This window comes from Sceloporus undulatus, chromosome 4 (genome assembly GCF_019175285.1).
Source record: "Sceloporus undulatus isolate JIND9_A2432 ecotype Alabama chromosome 4, SceUnd_v1.1, whole genome shotgun sequence".
In the NCBI taxonomy this organism is placed as follows: domain Eukaryota; kingdom Metazoa; phylum Chordata; class Lepidosauria; order Squamata; family Phrynosomatidae; genus Sceloporus; species Sceloporus undulatus.
This window is the reverse complement of record NC_056525.1, coordinates 130,902,374-130,909,873: the sequence shown is the minus strand read 5'-3', so window position 1 is coordinate 130,909,873 and position 7,500 is coordinate 130,902,374. Positions and strand designations below refer to the sequence as shown.

The following is a 7,500-nucleotide window of genomic DNA, read 5'->3' as shown; positions in this document are numbered from 1 at the left end:
TTAATATTTGATTTTTGGGATTGTCTTTATTCTTCCAGTTTCTAATTGTCTGCTACTAGGCATGGCCCAAGACTTGGGCCTGTTACAGACTGCCAAAATAAAGCTTATCGTGTCTCTTTGGAGGTATGCTATTTAAATGATGCATGTATCCTAGGAATCCGGAAGCTGCACCAAAAGCTGGAGTGTGGCTTTGGTGCGACCTCCAGACTCTTAGGACCCATGCATCATTTAAATAGCATACCTCCAAAGAGACTCGAAGCAGCTTTATTTTGGCAGTCTGTAACAGGCCTTAGTGGTACTAGAGGGTATCCCATCAAAGCAATCCCATTTGAAGTTTTGGATCAGATTAGATTATAAAGGTGACTTTGGACGAGGACAGATGACATGATGAAAATGTTTAATGTGAAGGCAGTTGGGAAACTGCCCCTCAAAACTCAGTGGAGTCTGAAAGTGCAACATTTAGATTTCTTGTTTCTGCCTCCCACAAGAGGCTACACTACTCCCAAAATTCTGAACAGCAGTTAATTAAAGGAACATGTTCACATATCACCCTTTCCAGAAATTAAGCCCTTCATCAGAAGAGACCTTAGAAATTTTTGTGGGGAAGAGGGTTTCATATCTCAGAACTCCCTAGGCAGAATGACAAAAAGCAATTACCATCTGAAGCCTGTCTCCTGCTTCCAGGGGTTAAGTGTATTCCTGTAAGTATAGAAAGAGCCTTTTTCTGTGGTGGGTATCAGTTGTACAATCCCTCCTTCAGATAAATCTACCTGCTCCAGTCTTTACTACCATTCAGGTCTCAAGCTAAACTCTTTCTACTTATGTATGTTTTCAGGGGGTCACCATAAGTCGACAGATGACTTGAAAGCTCATACACACACATCTCAGTGTAGCAATCTAAATCTTCAAGGCTTCTGTTGAAGGACTTTGGCTGAGACCCTGAAAACCTAAACGCAAAGGGTTATCCTATATTCTACTGAATTGAGAGGGAGCTCTGAAAATTATCTGCAGTTACTTCCAGTCTTGGTGCTATTCTTTCCACAGGCAGCTTATTTGTTTTATGCTGTGAATATGTATGTTTTGGTTCTAGTAAACCTTCTGTAAATAACCTAACATGTTAAACTTCTGTCTAGTCAGTAACCACGGCATGTCCAAAAATCCTTCATTCTCAAGGGTTTTATTAATTGAGGTGTATGTTTGAGAATCTCACAGTGCTTAAGAGAAATGCTGTACATAGTCTAGAAATGTTAGTCAAAATTTGTCTCAAAAAACTTGGGTCAACTTATCCATGAGTCAGTGTAAATACTGTTCTTTAACTTTTATTAGAAAAAGAACCACCCTCTTTTCTCAATAGAGTGGTGAAAGGCAAGAGTTAGTCAGTCCTGTGAGCATCTAAAAACAGCACCAACCTCCTCTGTTTTCTCTGCCACAGCATCACATCTGATCTTTTTGAATACCTGGGTGGGAAAATGGCAACAGTAGGAGATCTTTGGCTGCTTCTCATCAAAGGGGCACCAACATTGGGCTTTAAAGGATCTGAATAAGACATCTGTGTATGTTTGTCAACTTCCCTGGGCTAAAATCAGACAAAATTATCATAGTAATATTAAAGGCTACCATGACTACTAACATTACTGCCTTTTTCTTTGCTTTGCCTCTTGATCCTTTATGATGTGCAGGGTTTGGGGCCCAAATTATGTATTTTGGAATGACTTGTGCATAAGTACATTTTCTTAACCCCACCTGTTCCTGGTCACCTTCCCAGCACATCACACAGCCCCAATTTACCATAGTTCTCATTTATCCAGCCTTTAGGGTGAGCACAAAAAGTTAAGCCTGCCGAAGTTCTTTCACATTATTTTCCTTTGCTGCATGCCTCTGTTTTATCCTTCACGTAGGCACAAGTCATTCCAAAATCCATAATTTGGGCCCCAAACCCTGCCCTCAATTTACACATTAGGTTGACTTATAGTTGGGTACATATGGTAAATCACCAGAAACATACCAATTCAGTTCTTTCAAGCTATTTAAATGGAATGCATTCAAATTCTAGTAAAAATATGTCAATTAATATGGAAAACAAAATAATATCTTACAGGCTGGAAACACTCGAAATATATTCCAGACCCCAAGAAAAGGAACATCAAGGATTGTAGTAACCATCAAACTATTACACTCATCTGCCATGCAAGTAAAATGATGCCCAAGATTTTACCGAGAGAGAGAGAGAGAGAGAGAGAGACCGACCGACCGACCATATGTAGAGTGAGAAATGCCAGATGTCCAAGCTGGTTTCAGAAAAGGGATGGCATTGCAAACATGCACTACATAACGGAATGCACCAAAGAATTTCAGGAGAACATTAATATGGGTTTAACAGATTATAGCAAAGACTTTCATTGTGTTGACTGTGATTCCCATCTTGGGAGAAAGACAGGATATAAATTAAACAAACAAAATCGTGAGAAAGTATGTCTCTCTCTAAAAGAAGTAGGTGTGTCATAACACCTTAGTGTTTTCATGTGTAACCTACACTTTTAACCAGAGGCCATTGCAAAGAGACAACTGGAGAAACTGAATGGTTTTCCATCAGCAATGGGATCAGACAAGTCAGCATTTTATCACATTACCTGTTTAATTTATATGCAGAACATCTCATATGGAAAGCAGGAGTGGACTCATGATAAACAAGGATGAAAATTGGAGGAAGTAAATCAAGATGCAAAGAAGTAAAATCAAGATGTGAAGATTACACCATAATACTTGCAAAAAATAACAAAAACTTGGAAAAACTGTTAATGAATGTTAAGGAAGAAAGTGCATAAGCAGAGTTACAGGTGAGTATTAAAACGACAAAAATAATGATGACAGATTATTTGCATAATTGTAAAGTAAGCAATGATGACATTGAAATAAAGTTTCTATACTTTGGCTCAGTCATTAATAAAAATGGAGACTATAGCCAATAAATCAGAAGAAGATTTAGACTTGGAAGGCAGCTATGAAGGAACTAGATAAGATCTTCAAGCATAAAGATATATCATTAAATACCAAATTCAGAATAATCCAGGCCATATTATTTCCAGTATCTATGTGTGGTTTTGAAAGCCACTAGTAACTTCTCTCCAGGATAAAGAAGAGCCATTGGTGAGCACCTTTTGGGTTTGGTTGGTCTACCAATTACAAATCCACCCAACAGTACCATTGTCTGGCCTACATTTCACCAGCTTGTCTGCAAGAATATCATTGAAGATAAAAAGAGAAAGATCTCTGAAGTTCTTTCAAAGCTTAAAGTTTAAATTGTGTTAGTAAGTTCTATTTAACAAATAAAATCCACCCATAAGTTACAATTTGCCCTGCTAAAGACGATAACAAATGAATTTGTAATTAGCAACAAACTCTGATCTGAGGTCGCCATGAGTAAACAGAGGTGCCCTGCAATGTCCTCTAATTCTCTCCTTTAGACAATGTACCGGTAATTTCTCACAACTCCACCAAGGCCTTCCAAAAAACTGGGTATTCTAAAAAAAAAGTCAGTTTTGAAAAGAGCTTTTTCTAGATGAATAGGTAATTACTTATTATTTGAAATCATGGTTATGTACTGAACTTCTAAAACTACTGCACTCTTTGGCCTACTTGAAGAATTTTAGCCACTTGGAAGTGCTATATCACTGAAGAACTGAATAAAAAAAAGCTCACTCCCTGTGTTTCTGTGAATATCTTCAGGAGTGACAAACCATACACACCTTAATTTCTTGAATTTTTCAGTACACGTTGCAAAATGTTTGGTTATTCCGCTGGCTTTGTTCTCTGTTGCACCATCACATTAAAATCTGACTACTTATGGGTTTCTTTCTGATCACTGTACAATCCCCAGGTGGGTGAAATCATATCTGTGATTAATCTAAGAAGGAAGAAGCAGATGCTGCCAGAGAAAACAATACAGCAGTAGCAGGATTTCCCCCGAAAAAGTGAACGTGTGACACATGCTTTTGCTCTCAGGTACAACTTTGCTCATTTCTGCAGAACACAATATACAATGTCTGGTTTAGATAAATAATATTTAACTCCATGGGATATATACAAAGGAAACGTTAACCTGACGTGCCTAGAATCAATTTATAGGGCTTTCCACATAAAACAGAGGTTTCCAAACTTCCTCAGTTCACAGTGCCCTTAGTGTCCCAGTAATTTTTTTCACAGCTCTGCTAGGCCAAATGAAATACCTAACAGTTCCATTTTTATTAAATTCATAGTTAGGTCCAAACAATTTAGTAAGTATTTATGTCCTAAAAACTTAGTAACCATGTCAGCATCAAAGACTTTGCTTCTTCACTCTATTGTATCTAAGCCCTACCTACCATATATACTCGATTATAAGTAGACCTCATGTATAAGTCGAGGGCAGGTTTTTGGGGCAAAATTATGGTTCTTCATATGACCCTTGGATAGGTCATGTAACAAAGGATCTAGATAATGAACCAAAGGAAAACAATGTCAAAGAACCTACAAAATTATGGCAGGTATAACTTTTTTGGGTAAAGACTGGATGGAAGAATAGAGGGAGGACAGTGCTTCCAGGAAAATTGAAATCTTGCCTTTCACCAGAGGATAGTTCCCTATTTAATAAGAGTTAAAGTATAGTGTTTACATTGACCCATGGATAAATCGACCTAGCTTTTGGGGGTCAATTTTTTGACTAAAATTTCTAGACTTATACATGAGTATATACAGTACTTTCCGGTTTGTACAAACCAGAGACCTTTCCAATTCTGCTCTTGAAAAATACAATCCATGAGACATGGAAGCATAGCATATTCTCAGCTATCAGCATCACAGGTCTAGCAAGTACCACCTGCTGCCAAAATCAAGCTGTGATTTTCCCCCATGATCTCCAGGGCCTTCAACATAATTCCAAGTAATTTGTATGTTAAGGGGTGTTGCCAAATTTTCTAAAGTAAAAACAAACAAGCAACATATTGGGAAATCAGGTGGACAAGAGCAGCTTTTTCTTGAAGGAGATCTGATAGGTTTATTTATTTAGTTATTCCAAGGATTTATATCCTGTTTTCTACCACAATGGGATTCAGGTTTCAGGGATTCAGAGAGTAAAGGAAAAATAACACTGCTGAATATGGGCTATGCCACCACCCTCCTCTTCTTCACTTCTGCTTCCTCTACCCAGCATAGCTGACCCAGGTAAAAAAAGTGGGAAGCCAGATTAAAATATCCCATTGTGCACCTCTGTGATTTCGCTGCAATGCATGGGGCATAGAAGCACAGAGTCTAGGAACCAATGACATATAATATAAACAATTTAAACAAGTGTCAGAATCAGATTTTGACCCAAGATAGTTTAAAAACTCAAGCATGTAAAGCCATTTTGTAACTATATATACTATGTTTCACTTCCAAATATATTTGAACCAACATTCACATATATTTGAACAAAAAAACACATTCATCTTGTGTGTTTAACATGCGTACACACGTCTCTGCAAGCAAAGAAGGAAAGCAGCAGAAAAATCTAAAACCATCCTCCCAGTTAGACAAAAACAGCATGAGCAATAAGAAATGGCTGCTATTCTCTTTCTACCAAACATCAGCAGGCATAGCCACTCCTTTCTTCCTGGAGTGAGTTAAATATAAATTTTCCAGAACACCTTCACATAAGACTTCCCTCAGCCTCAGACTAAAAGTCAGGAAATGATGGTCAAAAAGAGCTAGGGGAATGACTGAAGAGGAGGAAAAAAAGGCAATACAGTATTATGAACTTCTCTTAATCAAATTCTGTAAGTATATACATATACTTCTCTCTGACACTACTTCTGGAGATTTTTATCAACATGCTGTCAAGGCCAGCAGGATACCAACGTTCCAGTCCAATGCCTTTCATTGTCAGAACTGAGCATCAAATATTAGTACCACACAATTAAACAGCATATACAGTGGGCCCTTCCTTTATATAGGGCAGTGATGGCGAACCTATGGCATGCGTGCCAAAAGTGGTACTCAGAGCCCTCTCTGTAGGCACATGTGCCGCCGCCCCAGCACAGAGTTTGCCAGAGTTTGTTACTAGAAAGCCAGAGGGATACGTCACTTTGCAGTAAATAAGTGGGTTTTGGGTTGCAGTTTGGGCACTTGGCCTCTAAAAGGTTCACCATCACTGATATAGGGGATCCGTTCTGGACAACCCCCCTTGCATAAACAAATGGCGCATGCACCCATGCTGCGTGTACCGTGTCGCAAGCATACGCAAGCATAAGTGGAAATCCCACTTATGCTTGCGCCTCATTGCAAACAATGCTTGCGTATGCTTGCGACATGGTACACACAGCATGGGTGCATGCGCCATTTGATTGCCACACAGCTTTAGAGTATGCTTAAAGCTGCTTGTGGTGCAGGCACAGTGTAATTCAAACTTCAGGCTGGCTAATTCTTATTTGTTAAAACGAACTATCACATTTCTCCTTCTTTTCTCATAGTGTCCCTTTTCTTTGTTGTTACAGCCAGATGCACCCTCTTAAATGATCTTGGACATGCTCTCCTCCTTTCTTGGCACCTGGTGGCAGCGAGAATATTATTTGCCAAATTTTGGAAAAGAAAGGAAATTCTAGCAATAGAAGAGTGGAAAATAAAAATGATGGATATTTATGAAATGGACAAATTGACACATTTGATAAATAATCGTTCTATGGAAGACTTCTATACTGAATGGGAAGTATGGAAAGAGTATATCCAGAAAGAAAAAAGAGAAGAGCTTCACGTGGCCTTGATGCCAGATTAATTAATATGGTATTGAAAATAAAGGAAATATAGAAAAGGTTTGGAATAACAGTCAATATTGAAAAGGATAAGGGATAGATTTATAATAAAACGTGTATTTGTATGTGTATTTGTTCCGGGGTAAGAAATGACCATATAAAATGTATGATATATGATAAAATTCAAAAAGGCATAACAGCACAAAGAAGGAAGATAGATAGATAGGATATAATCTGATATATAATCAAACATGATGAAAGACTGTATATAAGATTAGTAGAAAAATAGTAACAAATTAGTATAATTTAGAGAAATCCAGTAATTAAAGAAGTATTAAGAAGAGATGTAGAACAAAATGATATTGTATGACATTGTTTGTGTGTTTGTGTTTTGTGGGGTTTATTCTCTCTCTTGTATATAATTTTTTTTAACAATAAAATTAAAAAAAATCCTACTACATATCTCATTACTATATTATGGCAGAACAAAAGCATATAAAGCTCCTGACACATGCTTTGGGTAGTGGGGCAACCAGCAGTCAGCAAAAGATAGAAATGATTAAATGGAAGAATTGTTGTTGAAGCTGATTGTAGATTTATTGAAATCCTGATGCTACAGGGATGAGGCTAGCAACATTGTTTGTGCAATATCCAGTGTATTAATATCCACAAAGAAATGCAATGAGATTTTTAACTTTTCAGTCAGCGTAGAAATAATAGCACATGTAACTATGAA

The 7,500-nt window shown here is 37.7% G+C and overlaps 1 long non-coding RNA gene across 1 annotated transcript; it reads left to right on the top strand.

Annotated features, from left to right (window-relative positions):
• Positions 1-2,338: 2,338 nt before the first annotated feature.
• LOC121929317 lies at positions 2,339-7,198 on the top strand. Its single transcript, XR_006103649.1, has 3 exons — positions 2,339-2,837; positions 3,878-4,002; positions 6,510-7,198. It is a non-coding gene; the product is annotated as an uncharacterized LOC121929317 (long non-coding RNA).
• Positions 7,199-7,500: the final 302 nt, after the last annotated feature.